At 35.8% G+C, this 18,380-nt stretch overlaps 2 pseudogenes; both read right to left on the reverse strand.

The window, feature by feature from the left end:
• Positions 1-336: 336 nt before the first annotated feature.
• On the reverse strand, positions 337-10,938 carry LOC141499233 (arrestin domain-containing protein 1 pseudogene; annotated as a pseudogene).
• Positions 10,939-17,927: 6,989 nt separating this feature from the next.
• Positions 17,928-18,345, reverse strand: LOC141501317 (large ribosomal subunit protein eL33 pseudogene; annotated as a pseudogene).
• Positions 18,346-18,380: the final 35 nt, after the last annotated feature.

Below are 18,380 nucleotides of genomic sequence, written 5' to 3' on the forward strand. Positions count from 1 at the left end.
CATACTATTCAAGGAAGTCAGGGCTACAGCAATGAGACAAACAATGTTCCCCCCGCATGGACCCAGAAGGAGAAAAGGCACTTGGCCATTGAAAGTTTCCCTAGAATGACTGATTGGATCCTGGGAATAAGAAAAAGACCTTGTCCATGGATAAAACAAGCAGTTGTTCCTACACTAAAGTCAGGTTAGATATCAGGGCTGTAGCCCATATGGGAATTGGGAATGCACAGTATGACTGGAGCCCCAAGACATCTCCCCCAGGACCAGACAATGATTCAAAGTCAACCAGGAACATTCTTTTTTTCACAGCACTGAAAACTTGACCTGAGGCAGAAGCTATAGGAGCTCTATTAGATGATCTGAAGAGTCCAGGAATCCATTTCCATTGCTTAAGACTAAAGTGGCACTGCCGAAATTTTGTTCATTGGAGAGGGATGCTTTATAGCGGTACCCCATGTACTATGCTCTGATGGCAAGATTAAGTAATTGGATTTAGATGCACAAGGCACCACAGGGCCTTCAGCAAAATAGGGGATGGTGACACCCATGGACAAGCAAAGAGAAGGTTGGCCAGAGCCAGGCAAAGCATCCTCAGGGCCAGCCCCAGCCTCAGCCCAGGTCTCTGGAAGGCTGAGGCCAGGAGTAGGGTTGAACGGTTCTATTGACTGCTACTGCTACTGCTGTGAACAGCTCTTGGTAGGAAGGGATACAGTGACCACAGGACAAAAACCACAGGCTGCCATATCCAAGTCCTCACCTGGTGCAGTAGGCATCAGGGGGTGGGTGCCCAGACAGGCTAGGATTCAAGGGATGGCAATTCACTGCAATGTTGGTAATGAAAAGGGGTAGATTCACTTTGCCAGTACCTTCAGGGAGACTAGATATAGTAGACAATGAGGAAGAAGAGGCTACAATCAGGCAAACTTGACTATGGCAGAGCTGGCCCCAGGATCTGTTCCTGCCTCCCAGCTTGCCTCCAGGACTTCACCAAACTTCTGCAACTGTCTGAAGATCATAGGTCCAGTGTGTGGTCATGCAGGATCCTAGAAAAGGCTGGCCACCACAAGCCCTGTTTCCTTGCCAGACTGATTGTCAATATATACTTGGAGCTGGACAACTGACCCATAATGTAGCTCCTGAGCAATGACGATAACACTGCCATACTTCATCAACTTGTAAGAGAACTTCTTGGAAGCTGTGGCCTCATTGGGTCTCTGAGGCTGTTGAGGTTCAAGGGACTGATGGCGTAGAAGATGCAGCTGCACTTGTGGTTCTTGGAGAAAGAGGGTTGTCGATCATAGCCTGCACCTGGTGCATAATCTTCCCCAAAGGGCCCCTCAATGGATGTGGGTGCTGTAATTAGTAACAGGAACTGGAAAGGAAAGGTATGCTATCCTAAAGACAACTTTCCTTTGTCAGCCAAGAACAATGTGCTTCTTTCACTCTCCACCAAGTATCATTGTCCTTGATGGGCACTCTGCAGGAGTCTATGCAGGTCACCCTGATGGCTAGGTCGGACTGTGTAGCACCCAGGTGCTCGTTCACAGTCCAGTCAGTTGAAGTAGATCTCAAAGAGTTGGAGCTTCCCACATTCCCTGCCTGCCTTGGGACCAGGGATCTGGGGACACTGACCCCATGCTCAGGCCCTGACCTAAGTTAGAAGTTCTTTATGGAAGAACTAATTTTTGGAAGAACAGTCAACTTTGAAACAAGGAGGAAATGATAAAAGTTCAGCTGCCTTCAAAGGAATTAATCTATGTAGATGGGGGAGGGAGCATTCCAGCAAAGACAAAGAGAAAATACAATAGAATAAAATCATGAATAAGTGGCAAAAGGAGAAGACTCAGATAAAGGACAAGAGAAGGTGAATTTTGGTTAGACTTTCTCTCCCCTCCCTCCCTCATCTGCCCCTTTTGAACAGTGTAATTTATGGTTAAGAAAAATGGATCTGCCATATTTAGAAAAGCTAGCTGAGTTCTCAAGCAAATAAGTTCCCCAAGGATAAAAATTTCACCCACAAGAGTAAAGAAATAAAGGCATACTACAATCAGTCCATTCCTTTCTTTTTTAATATTATCATATAATGAGAAATATAGAGCAGGCAAAATGTATTAAAATACAGAATAAATCACAAAATCATTTCTATAGGTGTGAAAATTTCCCATATACCTGCTGAAGAGACCCTTAAAAATCTTTTTAGAAAGTAAAAATTCAATGAATGTTTAGTAAGTACATCCTGAGTAACTTCGGGCAAGTCACTTAATTTCCTAAGGTCTCTATTTCCTCATTTGTAAAATGAAGAGATTGCTCTATATGACCTTTGAAGTTATTTTCCTTTTTTTCTTCTCTTGATCCTACAATGTAGTCCAGCACTTCAGGTGATGAAAAACAAGATGAAAGAAATGACCATAGGCTCAGTTCCTTAAGAGATAATTGGACTTGTAAAACAAACCAACTAAATGCTGCTCAGATGATTTTTACATGGATGCTCTTAGAATAAATAGGGATATTATGCCAAACTCACTTTGTGTATATTCACTGGAAAAAAATCAACCACCATAGTACTAGTTTAATTGATGTTTATTTTTCTTTTTTTCAATTTTATGAGCTTTTGTTCTCCATCAAACCCTATTTCCTGAAGAGATATTTGTGAAAGACTTATAGAAATAGGTGATGGTAGATAAGAACAATTTGGAGAGAAAGAGAAAGTCACTGCCCCCCATACACACACATTCTTTTTTATATTGCAGATTTGTTTCATTTTTAAAACAAGTATTTACATAACAGTATGATAAAAAAATTCACATAAAACTACAAATCTATCATGTACAACTTACTATTTCCTCCAAATATGTCATTATGTATATTTCTTATACACATATATATGCGTATGCTCACATATACATACATATATATGAATATAATTTAAAATTATTCTGTACATACTACTATTTAGCAGTTCTTTGGGTGTAGAAAATATCTTTCTTCATATGTCCTTTATTTTTAATTTGTGCATTTTATAATAGTTGAAATTTCCTAGTTGCTCAAAGTCATTCTTAAAACAATATTCTCTTAGTTATGTTCATTTCACTCCTCTTCATTTCATGTAAGTCTTTCCATGCCCTTCTAAGATCATTGAACTTATTTCTTATAGCATGGTAGTATTCCATCACAACTAAATGCTACACATCATTCAGCCATTTTCAGGACTAAGTATGGTACTGTCATGTCCATGTTTTAGGTGGACTCCATTGCTCTAAGCAGTTATCATCTGAGGAGAAGTCAACTTTAGTGAGAATTTCTAGGCCCCCAAATTATTCTATACATTCAGTCACCTCAAGAACTTAATCCTTTCTGTTCCTGGGCATCCTTATTGGGGAATCTGCTGGTATGATTGGAAATAGTGCTGGTCCACTATTTCTGATAGTCCTCAGGCAAAATTCACTTTACTCCCTGACCATTTTAACAGCTAACATGTCAGCTATTATAGTCTCAGTGTCTTTCCAGTTTTGAAACCATAATGAAATCCATCCACACTGGAAAGTGAGAACAGATGCATTAACCTACACAACTATGATTTCACTAACCACTCCCTTAACTTTCCAAACATTTCCCTGACCTCCACACTTCTACAGAAGTTACCTTACCCTATTAGATTGTTAATTTAGGTAATACCCTTGTTTTTATTTTTGTGAAGGCTTCCCAGAAAACCCTGGAATCTCAATAAAAATCTCCCTTTTTTAAAAGTAAGTCAAGATAGAATAGTGTCACAGAATCAATTTGACCTTTTGTCTTACTATTTCAGAGAACATATTAATGTTTCCTTTTTATCAAAGTTTATAAGCTTGGAGACTCCCAACTAGAGATTTTTTTCTCTTCTCTAATCAGTGATCAAAGACTTATTGACAAACTATCATACAAGTGAGGTAGGCTTCTGCTAGCAGCAGTTCATTCTCCTCAACTCCACCTCTACATTGAACTCACTTGCAAACAACTTATCTACAAGATTTGAAGCTTTGAACATGCTGTTTTATATGATGAAGAGTATCAAATCAAATTAAAAGAATTATAAAAACAGAATCAAGAACGCTTGTAGGTAGATTCCAGTCAAATGTGAGAGAGAGAATAAGGAAATAGAGGAGAAAGGATAACAAGAAAGCCACTTTTAGCAGATATTAAGAGGGATGCTTCTGCAGTGTTTCCTGCAAAGGTGGAAGCTGATAGACTTTCATGCTCAGTTCCTTTTCTTAGTTGATTGCTATGAAAAGTTTGACCTCAACTACTATATCTGTGGCACTGCTCCCATTTCTAATTTCCTCTGCCCTCTGAACTATTGTGACTGCATGTCTGGTTGATGCATCTATCTTGCACATAGCATACATTATACATATATATATATATATATATATATATATGTATTCATAGTTGTATAATGCATATGTATAAAAATCCACACATATATGTATATGTGTATTCTATACACATTCCCTGTTAGATTGTGAGCTCCTTTGGAGTAGGGCCTGTCCTTAGTACTTAACATGGACTTTGGTACATAAGAGGTGCTTAATACATGTTTATTGACTGAGTGGTGAAGTGGAAGATATTTTAGATTTAGAATTGGAAACCTGATCTCATAGTCTAACATATTACCTGTCCCATGCTATAAATCACCATTATTTAGAGAAATGTGAATAAAAACAAGACAGAGGTACCACCTCACACCTATCAGACTGGCTGTGACAAAAAAGAAAATGATGAATGTTGTAGGGAATGTGGGAAAACTAATGCATTATTAGTGTAGTTGTGAAGTGATCCAACCATTCTGGAGGAAATCAAGTAGAGAATGGCTGAATAACATGGTATGTGATTATAATGGAATACTATTGTGCTATAAGTAATGATGATTAGGATGATTTAAGAAAAACCTGGAAAATTTTACATGAACTAAAGCAAAGTAAAGGGAGCAGAACCAGCAGAGCATTGAATACAACAACAGCAATGTTGGGTAATGATGAAAATATAGCTAGAAGAGAAGAAATCTGAAATCATGGACAATGACATAAGATTTTTCCCTTGCAGGAATTATCAGTCAGCTAAGAATATGAATAGCATCAGCTGTTGGAATTTCTGTCTTTTCCTAAATCCACATGGATCCTGATTCTGTCCCTTCTGCTATGAGTCTGAAGTCTAAATTTTCTTCAGTTTTTTTAAAGATTTTTTTAGGGTTTTTTTTTTTTGCAAGGCAAATGGGGTTAAGTGGCTTGCCCAAGGCCACACAGCTAGGTAATTAGTAAGTGTTTGAGACCAGATTTGAACCCAGGTACTCCTAACTCCAGGGCAGGTGCTTTATCCACTGCACCACCTAGCTGCCCCTTTTCTTCAGTTTTTGAATCTTTACCTGATAATTAGTCTTTTTTTTCTTTGAATAGTATTTTATTTTCCCCCAATTACATGAAAAAACAATTTTAACATTTGTTTATTTTTATTTTGAGTTTCAAATTCATTCTCCCACACCCCTCTTCTTTCCCAGAGATGGTAATCAATTTGTTATAGATTATATATGTAAACAAGTAGCCCATATTTCAATTTGTTAAAGGGTATATATGTAATCCTGTAGACCATATTTCAATATTAGTCTTGTCATGAAATAAAATAGACCAAAAAAGTTTCCAAAAAATTAAAAAGTGGGAAAATAGTATGATTCAATCTGTAATCAGACTCCATCAGTTCTTTTTCTGGACATGGAAAATATTTTTCATCATGAGTCCTATTGGAATTGTCTTGGAGAATTGTATTGCTAAAAATAGCTAAGTCATGGGGCAGCTAGATGGGAGTCAGGAGGACTTGAGTTCAAATCTGAACTCAGACACTTAATAATTGTCAAGGTGTGTGACCCTGAGCAAGTCACTTAACCCCCATTGCCTAAAATTTTAAAAAGAATAGCTAAGTCATCCAGTTGATCATTATATGACATTGCTGTTGCTGTATACAATGTTTCTGCTGTTTCTGCTCCCTTTATTTTGCTTTAGTTCATGTAAAACTTTCCAGATTTTTCTTAAATTATCCTAATCATCATTACTTAACCACAATAGTATTTCATTACAATTATATACACCATAAGTTATTCAGCCATTGTCTACTTGATGAACATCCTCTCAGTTTCCAGAATGGTTGTATCACTTCACAACTCCACCAACAATGCATTGCTTTTCCCTACAACATTTATCATTTTATTTTGTGTCATATTAGCCAATCTGATAGGTGTGAAGTGGTACCTCTATCTTGTTTTTATTCATATTTCTATAGCATTTTTATTACTTTTATGTGATAATTTTGATTTCTTCTTCTGAAAATTGTCTATTCATATCCATTAACTATTTATCATTTGGCAAATGACTTGAATTCTTACAAATTTTACTCAATTTTCTAGTAATTTGATCAATGAGATATTAGAGATGGCTTCTCTAAAGTGTCCCCAGTTTTTATTTTCCTTCTAATTTCCCTTACAATTGTTTTGTTTGTGCAAACCTTTTTTATATAATATAATCAAAATTTCTCATTTATATTTTGTAATGCTATTTCTTGTGTTCATTAATTCTTCCCTTTCCAAATATCTGACAGGTATAACTATTCCATGCTCCTCTAATTTGCTTTATGGCATCAACCTTTATGTCTAAATCATATACCTAATTTGACTTGGTATAAGCGAAACATTAGTCTATATCTAGTTTCTGCCATAATGTTTTTTAGCTTTCGAGCAGTCTTTGTTACTCTGGTCATTTGCTACTGTGTATTTGTGAGAGAATCAGTGTGAGAATGCCCATTTCTACATCTATCACGTTGAATAGGATCAGGATAGTGGCTACCAATGCCACCTGGTGGCTAAATTTATAGCACAGTCAAAAAAAAGAAAATTTTTATTAGTCTTACTTTTGGAATCATATTGGTCCATAAATGTTAACTTCCCCTGCTAAATGACCAAAACCATTCCATTAACACTTTGAAATTTTTCTTGTTTCCTTTTCCCTTTTAAATATTCATAATTTTCTCATTCTTTTTCTTCCTTCCTAACTTATTTTTTTTTTGCCTTTATTACCTAGACTACCACAATAGTTTTCTTAAGTGATCTTCCTATCACAGGTCTTCTTTTTCACTTTTTATTTATCTTCTCCACTACTGCCAAACTACTAGAATATATAAAAAGTTTGAGATGACAGATACAGTGATAGTTCCTTTACTAACTTAGAGAGTAACACAAGGTTTAGCAGCTAAATCCAAAGAACTTCCCTAAGGCTCACAGAAGCTAAATAACATATCTGATAAGTCACACAGCATCAGTGATAAAATTTGCACCCCAGCTTTCCTGATCCCAAATTCCAGCAGTCTATCCAGCATATCATGCTGTCTCCAATCTATTGCTAGAATAATTTCCCTAAAATACTATTCTGTGATTAAGCACTTTCCTACTCAAAAACTTTGAATGCTTTCCTTTAACTATAAGATAATAATAATAATAATAATAATAATAATAATAATAATAATTTACATTTATATAGCTTTTGGCTTTTCAAGGCACTTTATTGATATTATCTCAAGCATGCATCACAAATCAACAAAATATTGGGCAAGTGATTAAAGCAACATCTGTAGGCATTAGTTATTGTTCAATTGTTTGATTGTGTCCAACTCTTCTTGACTGTATGGACTATAGCATCCAGTACTATCCATGGAATTTTCTTAGCAAGGATACTAGAATGGTTTGCCATTTCCTTCTCCGGGGAATTAAGACAAATGTGACAAACAAAATTAAGGTTAAGTGACTTATCCAAATCACACAGCTAGTAAGTGTCTGAGGCTGAATTTGAACTCAGGACTGTCTGACTCCACACCCAGCATTCTAACCAATGAGATGCCTAACTGCCTCGTGTAGGCATTATTACTACTTTATTTTGCCCATAAGAAATCCAAAACTCCAAAAGGTCAATTGATTTGCCCCAAATCTCCTAACTAATAATGTCAAAATTGATTTTCAAGTTCAAATTCTCTCTTTTCTACACTCCAATCAATATAATCTCTCCTTTCTTGGTCAGTCAGTCAATAAACATTTGTTAAGCCTTTACTATGTTGTAGGTTCTATGCTGTCAGGGATGTAAGAAGAGGTAAAAGTCAGCCCCGCCTTTCAAGGAGTTCATGATCTAATGGGCAAGGCAAATGTATACAATATATACATATAGTAGCGGCTAGGTGGATCAGTGGATAGAGCACTGACCCTGGAGTCAGGAGGACCTGAGTTCAAATCCGACCCCCAACACTTAATAATTACCTAGCTGTGTGGCCTTGGGCAAGCCACTTAATCCCATTGCCTTGCAAAAAAAAAAAACTAGAATATACAATATATACATATAATGAAGTAAACGAATGTAGACAAATAAGCTATCTACATTCTAAAGTAGTTACTGCCATTATCAATCAATTTAGCAACTACAAGACAGAAGGTGGGGATGGTAATTTGCCAAGATCATTTTTGTCTTCTTGTTTTATTCTGAGTCACTTTTTTGGGAGGACACTGATGACCTGACAATGTAGAGAACATGATGAGCAGTAATGTGGGGGCAGGGAGGATTGCTAGAGGAGATTGGGGGCATTTATCTTGGAGAGAGGAAGACTTAGGGGTCTTCAAATATTATCTTCAAATATTTGAAAGATGATTGTGTGGGATCCATCAATCAAGAAAAATTTATTAAGTTCCTACAAAGTGGCAGACATTGTGCTGGTTTGGAAGATACAAATTACAGATGTGAAACTTATTGCCTATATTTTGCCACAGCAGGGGAGGGAATAAAACCAGTTCACTTAAAAGCAGGCTACTCCTGCCCTTCTACCCAAATACATGGCTATGATGGTCATGTGCGTAGGTATAAAAAGTGGGACCATCCTTCAAGTCTTTTGAAGGAAATGACACTGGAGCTAAAGGTAGATTTGAGTAGCAAGAAACAAGTAGGGACAGTTTGTGCTCATCATAGAGATGAGAGACAGAATGTTGTGTATAAAGTGAATTAGACTAGGAGGGCAGGTAGGGGGTACAGTAGAAAGAATGTCCAGCCTGGAGTCAGGAAAATTCATCTTCATGAGTTCAAATCTAGTCTGTGTGACCCTGGACAAGACACTTAACCCTGTTTGCCTCAGTTTCTTCTCTGTGATTGAGCTGGAGAAGGAAATAGCAAACCAATCTAGTATCTCTGCCAAAAAAAAAAGGAAACAGCACAAATGGAGTCATGAAGTCTTAGACATAACAGAAAAAACCACTACACAACTAATAGTGTGTATAATTAGCAGAAAAATATGCTAGAGGCAGATTGTTAATGATTTTCAATGCAAATAGAGGACTTTGTGTTTTATTTTCAGAGAAAGTAGGAGCAACTAAATCTTTTCAAGCAGAGGAAAGACATGGTCAAATCTGGACCTTAGGAATGTCAATTTAGCATTTGTGTGGAAGATGGATTAGAGAGGGGGGAAAAAACTCAATATAGAGTGATTAATTAGGAAGTTATTTCAATATTCAAATGAGAAGTGGTCAAGCTTGTGGTGTGAGGATAGAGAAAAGGACAGATACAAATTATATTTCAGAGTCAAAATAGAAAAAAACAACAGATTTGATATGAGCTTGAAGAATTAATGGAGAACTTCTAGATTTCAAACTGGGATGACTATAAATGATGGTGATAACCTTGACAGAAATAAGGATGTTATTTATGGGTTTAGAGGGAAGGATAATGTAGGAAAGTGATTAGATTTTTATCTATGCCATCTGGATAGATGGTGCAAAGTGGCAGATTTAGGTTTGAAATCAGTTTTTAAAAAATCCCTATCATTTAGAATTATCCAAAAGCAAAATGGATCTTGGGAGGTGTTGAGTTGTTCTTATTATTGGGAAAGGAGGAAAGGTCCTTAAGTAGGACCATTTGTTATAGAATTTATTCTTACTCAGAAACAGGTTACATTAGCTGATTTCTGAGATCTCAACATACTACTAAGCACATAGTTAATTATCAAAAATAATTTATTGACAGACTGACTACTTCTCCCCTTTGGGGGCTCCACCTAGCTCTATAACTCCCAACCCTTCTGCTATGGTTCAGCATTGAGTCTCTCCTAAAATAATCTCATAATTCTTTTCGAATATAATTTTTGGAATGATTTCATCTAATTAGTGATCCATTTTGGTCCTAGGCAGTTCCTCTCTGGCTCCAATTTGCCTAGCTAAATTCGGAAATCATAATCCTTAAAAACATTCCAATGAACGGATAAGAAAAGGGATTCTTTTGCCCCAGATCCTTGGGCATAATCATCACCTATTTTATTCCTTATGAATCTTTCACTAGAGCAAACTCAGGGCAGGTTTCAAATGTAGTTCTTGATTTCAAACTTGCCCAGCCTGCAGAACTCTAGACTGACCCTGGGTCCCTCTTTCTTTGTGCCTCTGTTTTCCTGCTCAAAAGAGGCAGAAATTCTAATGATCAAATCTTTATAAAAACAAAACAAACAAAATGTTTAAATAAGGGGACTGAAACCAAAATTGTTTGTCTCTCTCTTTACTGCTCTGGAGCTGATGAATTGAAATCAAAGAATGGATTGAAGTGCTTGTTATTGCCTTTTTATTTCCCAATCTGCTCGATTTCATTGCCAACCCAGTGGATAGATAGCTTTGAATGTGACAGATATGTAAGCCTGAGAATAGTCTCCTTTTGTGTCTATGGGGGCGGGTGAATAAAAATGCCCTGCTGTGTAATCCTCATCCATCTGAATTCCAGAGAATGAATCTGATAGGCAAGTTAAGTATTTTCACTGGAACACTCACCATACATGGATAAGACTTAAGAAATGAGGCAGATTGTGTCCTTCTTGGCTATAACTAAAAGCTTTCCCCCAGGAGGACATATTGTCTTTCAGGACATCTTATCATACTAATAAAAAGCATTTATGTAGCACCCTGACGTTTTCAAAGTACTTTACAAATAATAAAATATAACATTTATATAGTACTTATTATCTGCCAGGCACTGTCCTAATTGCTTTATGGTTTTATTTCATTTGATACAATAACACAGTAGAGAAGTATTATTATTATTATTATTATTGTTATCTTCTTTTTACAGATGAGGAAACTGAGGTAGGCAGATGCTAAGTGACTTGTCCAGGGTTACATAACCAGGAAGGATCTGAGCAAAAATTTGAACTCTGGTCTTCCTGACTCCAGGGTCAGTTCTCTGTGCCTTATGCCACCACCTAGCTGCTTCTTCTATTCTTTTATTTACAGTTTAAGTTTTAGGGATTTGATTGAATATTTGGGAGAAGGAAATGGTAAACCACTATAATATCTTTGCTAAGAAAGTTCCAAATAGGGTCACAAAGATTCAGATATGACTGAAATGGATGAATAATAAATTAAATAAATAACAAATTAACAAAAATAACAAAAAAAATAACAATTTAAATAAGTAATAAAATTTTGTTTTTGTAGTATATCCTTTGCTAGAATTTCAGTTACTTATTTTAATTCAATACAGGCCCTCTAAGGCTAATACTCTGCCATGTCATATATAGTTTGTATAAGGGCTTTCTACATTTTGAATGTTGGGGTAGGGGAAGGACTTGAGAAAAAATTTTAATGTCTACAAAATGTTCCAAGTGGGAATTCTTAAATATTTACTCATCGAACACATTTAATCAAAGTCATTTTTTGAAGGAATGTAACAAAACTATAATTTCACCCCTATAGGCAGAGGTATGCTAGAACCAAGTTACAGTATCTCAGGAGAGCTGGTTGTTAAATTTTCAGTGTGAACAATTACACCTCAGACATTGAAAAATAACAAATCAAGGATTGATTTATTATTTAATTTCTGTCTAGACTGAAAAGAGTGATGGAAGTAGTGTTGCAGATTAAACTTAAAAGTGTAATGAGGGGGCGACTAGGTGGAGCAGTGGATAGAGCACCAGCTCTGGAGTCAGGAGTACCTGAGTTCAAATCCGACCTCAGACACTTAATAATTACCTAGCTGTGTGGCCTTGGGCAAGCCACTTAACCCTATTGCCTTGCAAAAACTAAAAAGAAAAGTGTATTGAGGAGTTGTGAATGGATCCAACCTTTCTGGAGAGCAATATGGGATTATGACCAAAGAACAATAAAACCATTCATACCCTTTGATCCAGCAATTCCAATTTTAGGACTATATCTAGAAGAAATTGTAAAAAATGGGAAAAGTTCTACATGTTCCAAAATATTCATAGCAGCTCTTTCTGTAGTGGCAAAGAATTGGAAATTGAAGGGATGCCCATCAATAGGGTAATAACTAAACAAGTTATTGTAAATGAATACTATGAAATATTATTGTTCTATAAGAAACCATAAATGGTCGAATTCTAGAGAAGCTTGGAATGACTTAATGGATCTGATGGTGAGCAAAGGGAGTAGAGCCAAGAAAACAATGTATACATCAACAACATAAGTATGAGATGAACAACCTTGATGGAAGCAACTCCTATCGACAGTCCAGAGAGCCAGGACAACTGTGTTTCACTGGTAAAGATCTATATTATCCCCAACCAGAGGAAGAAAAACAAAACACAAAGCAAATAAACACCCCTGCCAAATCTGATGAACATTTTATAAAAAAATTATCTCTTATGCATCTCTTTCCCTTGCTTCTAATTCCTCATGCCAAAAATTACTAATTTGTAAATATGTTTAATACAGTGTGTAGGTAAAATGTTAACCTGACTGTTCCCTACTGAGGGGAGGGGGTGGTAAGGAATGGTAGAGGGAAATTTTGTAACTTGGAATTATGCATGTACAAATGTATGAAAATTTTAAAAAATAAATTAAAAAAAACAAACCCAAACTTCCAAATTCTTAAAAAAAGTGTATTGAGTACACCCCTCCCCCATATCAGAGAATTAACTGTTAAACATTTTCCAAAATAGTCCTATCTAAACTACAGTGAGGAGAGTCTAACAGGAGAGAAGGGACAAGTAATGTTGTAAAGATGATACAGACTTCGGCAACAGATTTGATAAGGAAAGTGAAAGAAAGCAATCCAAGATGACTTCTAGATTGTGAGCCTGAGGAACTAGGAAAATGATATTGCCCTCTACATTAATTAAAATCATAAATAAAATCACAAAGGTAGGATGGGGTGGGAAAGATTAAGGGGAAAATAATGATTTCCATTTTGGATATATTGAGTTATGTCTACTGGATATCCAATGTCAGATGTCTGAAAAGTAGTTACAGATGTGAGATTGGAGGTCAGCAGGAAGTTTGAGGCAGGAAAGGTGGACTTGAGCATCATCAACATAGAGATGTTAATTAAATTTATGGAATCTCATGCCATCACCAAGTGAAGTGAAATAGAGAAAGAAAAGAAGAAGGTACAGGATAGACCTCTGAGGGACACAGAAGGCATTGATCTGGAGGAGGATTCAGAGAGGGAGCAGTGATTATACTTCAAAAGATGAGGTGAAATGGAACTGTCATACTATTCATTGAATCATAGATTTAGATTTGGGAAAAAAGGGCTATCAGCTACAATCCTTTCATTTTACAGATAAGAAAACTGAGCATCACATAACTAGTAAGGATCTAAATTGGGCTTTTAACCCATTTTTTTCCTAACTCCAAGTTTAGCAGTCTCATCAATACACCATGTTGCCTCTTATTCTGGACACAATATTTCAAAAAATGTCACCACAAATTGGATTGATTTTTTGGGAGCCATGACACACTTTGACTTTGAAGTTACCTGAAATCCCTCCTTTGTGGTCTAAAGGGAAATCTGAATGCACACTTGGCAGCAATATGATAGAAGGGAATTCTTGGCCAGGTACTTATTGTAATAGGTGGTCTCAGATTTTTGAGGTTGTGGTGTAATTCTGTGATTTGGGGTGTGGAAGTGAGGTGGGAGAATACTTGAATTGTAACTAATTTATAGTGCTGTTGTGCCAGGCACTTTATAATTATGATATCTTATGATGTTCATAATAATCTTGGTGGGGTGGCTGCTATTGTTATTTCTGTTTTACAAATGTGGAAAGTGAGGCATAGAACAATTAAGTGGCTTGCCAAGGATCACAGAGATAATATCTGAAGCTAAATTTGAACTTAGGTCTTCTTCAAGGTCTGGTCCTCAATCTACTACATCACCTTCCTTCCCAAGTTCCAATCTGTTATCTTATAGGTATAAGGAAGTACTGTTGAGGAAACTACCTCTTTCAATTCCAATTCAGTACCTATCCTGTACCTTATAGTTTTAGAGAATTGTCTGGATTCTTGAGCACTTAACTGAATTCCCTTAGGACCAGTCAATCAGGATATGTCAGAATCAAGTCATATCATAAAGCATTTATTAATTGCCTATTATTTTCTTGACCCTGTGCTAATGGCTGGGGATACAAAGGTAAAAAAAAAAGAATGTCACAAATGAGAAGACAAACAGGCAAATAAACATGTACAAACAAGATATATAGAAAATAAACTGTAGATAACATAGCAGGAAGGCTCTACGATTAAGAGACTGCTATGTTATCTACAGTTTATTTTCTATATATATATTTTTTCTATATATATTTTTATATATATATATTATTTTCTATATATATAACTATTTTTTGTTTGTTTGTTTTTGGCAAGGTAATGGGGTTATGACTTGCCCAAAGTCACACAACTAGATAATTATTAAGTGTCTGAGGTCAAATTTGAATTCAGATCCTCTGGACTCCAGGGCTAATGCTCTATCCACTGTACCACCTAGCTGCCCTTTTTTAATTCTGCCACATCGCCTCTTGAAGCAACTATGCCTTAATCCATTCCTTTCTTTATTCCATCTTATTTTTTAATTAGATTTAAAAATTTTATTGTATTCTGATTTTTAAACTATATTCCTTCCTCCTCACCCCTTTCTAGAAGAAGGTGACTATTTCACACACACACACACACACACACACACACACACACACACACACACGCACACCATTTATACCATTTGCATCTATATACATATATGTGTATGTATGTATTATGTAGGCATGTATATAAGATATATTGTACAAATTTTTAATATATTGTATAAAAAGCATATGGAAGCATAAAACCATAATAGGTTCATCTTATATTTCACACCCATTTCTCTTCCATTTTTTTCTAATACCATCTCACTCTGTTTCCTAAAACAACTATAATAGCCATCAGAGCAGGTAAGCAGAGGATCGACATAAAGGATTAATGGAAAAGTGATAAACATTGATAAATATTGAAAGTAATAAGTAAACCTTTCATAAATATGTTTCCTGTACCAGGAAGAAACAGTGAATTCCTGAAGAAAATCACATAAAGAAGAATTGGCTAGATCAAAGGAATATTCTCTGCAAATAGCTCATAGATAGAAATCTGTACTGGTATGAATAAAGAAACACCTAAATGTCTGTCTGGGTAAAGGGCATTATGTCTCTATAGAGCAAAGTCATTTCCTGAAGATGTAAAATCTGAATTGCTGATCAAATCTGTAAATATTAAGAATTGAAGACAAATAATGAGATTTAGCTAATTTTCCTCTTCCAATATCATAAATTCAAGAAGAATAAAACTAGGGGTGGCATGAGACAGTGGAAAGAATACTGGATTTAGGAACATAGAACCTGGGTTTGAATCTCTTCTATCCTACTTTGGGGAACGTGGTCACTCATTTCACCTTGCTCTAAATTGAAAGGTGAAACAACCAGTCACCAAAGGTCTGTTCTAGCTCTTACTACATTATCTTAATTTTGTGATCAAAGAGACTTATTTTTGAGACTATTTTGGTATAATTCAGCTAGATTAGTAAAATGGAGAAAAGCAAATGGACATTATGGATGAATAATAATCCAACCCCCCTGGAAGAAGAGTATGGACTCTTGTTTATCAAGTTGCCTTTAAGAAATCTTAATTTCCTTTTCATCTCATTCTATTGTTTAATTTTCTTATCATGCATTTGATTATTATGTATCATAATATAATTTAAGGATTTGATTGCTCAAGATATGGTAAAGCTTTTTTCAATGCTTTCCCTCTAAATCAACCTGACTAAGAATACAAACATTCATAGTAGGAAAAAAAAATGAGGAACAATTCTAAATTATATAAAAATCTCTCATACTTGTATAATGCATTAGGGTATCCAGAGTGCTATTACCAGAGTCATAATTAAAGGACTCAAATGAATTTGTGACCTCATCAATTTAAAAGTTCTCTATAATGGTGCAGAATGGAAATCATTCATACCAGCTTATCTGACTAAACTCTTTTATGTCCTCTAGTGAGTTTGCCATGGGGGCTTCACCCAAAGGGCCAGAGACTTTTCCCATTTTTTTTTTGACAGCAGGGAGGAATGAGGGGGAGTCCTCTGCCTATTTATCTTTCATCCCTTGTCTTTGCCCCATCATCAGCCTATATTCTCTTCCTGTTATCTAATCCCTAGATTACATATTTAATTTTTGTATTTAAAATTTTTTCATTTATTACACATTGCAGGCTGTTTACACCCACCAAGCATCTTTCCATTGATCTCTGTGCAATACTTTTTTTTAATTCTTAAGAGATTGTTGTATTCTATGTCTTGCTGCCATATCACAACACTAATAGAATATTGGGATTCAAAAGAGCAGCTTTTGCTTTCTTGGGAAACTTGGAGTTTTTAAATGAACTCTGCAATTTCCTGAAGACAATTCAACATACTCTCCTTCTCCTATTCAATAACAGGTTCAACTAAATATTATTCTATACTTACCTGTCCTAGATACATACTTTCACTTTGCAGCTCTATAGGTTATCCATCTAAATGCATATTATTATCTGAACAAGAGACATTTTTCATCCACTTGGTCTTTCCTGTGTGGATGCTTTGACCAAGTCCTTTGATGGTAGCTTTCTTTCAAGAATCTCTGAAATGTTCTGGAGTTTGAAACAATCAGCACAATTTCAATCACAACAGAAGCATTTAGCGAAACTTACTGAGGAATCTCTGTCTTCAATTTAGGCTTTATAGATTTCTTTCATTGCTGTGGCAAACACATTCTGTGAATGCATATCTCCCTGTTTATGCCTTCCTTAATGTTTATGAGCAGAAGATCAATGAATAGTGGAATTTTCCTTGTTAAATAAAAGATATTAAAAAGTCTTGGATAGATGGGAGACATCTTCTTGAAAAACAACTTAGACCACAGCAGTTTCCTATTCCACAGAAACTTTTTTTTTCAAAATCAACAAAACCATAAGTATAGTGGAAGTTTATTTTCTGTACATCTTTCAGTCACTTGTTAAAAGTATAGAATGAACAATTTTGTGAAAGAAAATTATTAAGCATTTGCTATGTCCTGGGCAAGATACTAAACACTGGGGATATGAGATAGATGTTGTTCTCCAAGAGTTTGCACTCTAATAGTGAGAAACAACACATAGAGGGAGATAGTAACTAGAAAAGGGTGTTTTGGTATGGGAAGCCATAGAAATGGTGAATGGAAAATATTACAGTCAATTATCAAGATCATTTAAAGTAATTTATGATAGATTTGATTATAGTTCATAGAGTAAGAAGTCTCTTGTTGAGTATTACAAAACCCTTCTCATTCCCTACTAAAATCTTCATTGAAGAGGCCCTCAATTCATGTATAATTGACTTATAAATATTTTATGAAGTTGGAAAAATAAGAGTGGAGGTCATTTTTTTAAATAATAAGATCCAAGATTTTTTCCATTCCTTTGGAATCTCTCCTTTAGGTATCTTTTATCTCCAATGTTATCATCAAATATGCTGCCTCCAGCATGGGATTACTCTTTGTATACTTGATGCAAACCAGCTACTTTTACTGTAGTTGTTTTTTTTTAGTAATTTTTTTTTGCAAAAAATGTATAATTTTATTTAATCAGTTTTCATATTCTAGATCCTTGAGGGATAGAGCATCACTTGGATCCTGTGTCCAATGGCCTTAGCAGGAAGATTACTTCTGAATTTGGCTCGAACCATTCCACTATTTCCATGAGCTTGAGTAACTTTTCCCCAGATAACTCTTGTTCTGTTGGGTTTCCCACCAGGAGTCACTGTATTGTTTTTGGCTTTGTATACATAAGCGCATCTCTTGCCCAAATAGAATTCAGTTTCATCCTGGGCATAGACTCATTCAATTTTCAGAAGAGCTGTGTGTTCTCTCTGGTTTCATAGGCCTCTCTTGGAGCCAGCAAAAATGGCCTTGGACCACAGCCTTCCAGACATTTTGCTGTTGTAGAAGTCCTGTTTCCAGCAGGCCTTCCCGACTCCAAGATGGAGGAAAAAAACTAGTAATATTTTTAT

Source organism: Macrotis lagotis, chromosome X (genome assembly GCF_037893015.1).
Source record: "Macrotis lagotis isolate mMagLag1 chromosome X, bilby.v1.9.chrom.fasta, whole genome shotgun sequence".
NCBI classification, from domain to species: Eukaryota; Metazoa; Chordata; class Mammalia; order Peramelemorphia; family Peramelidae; genus Macrotis; species Macrotis lagotis.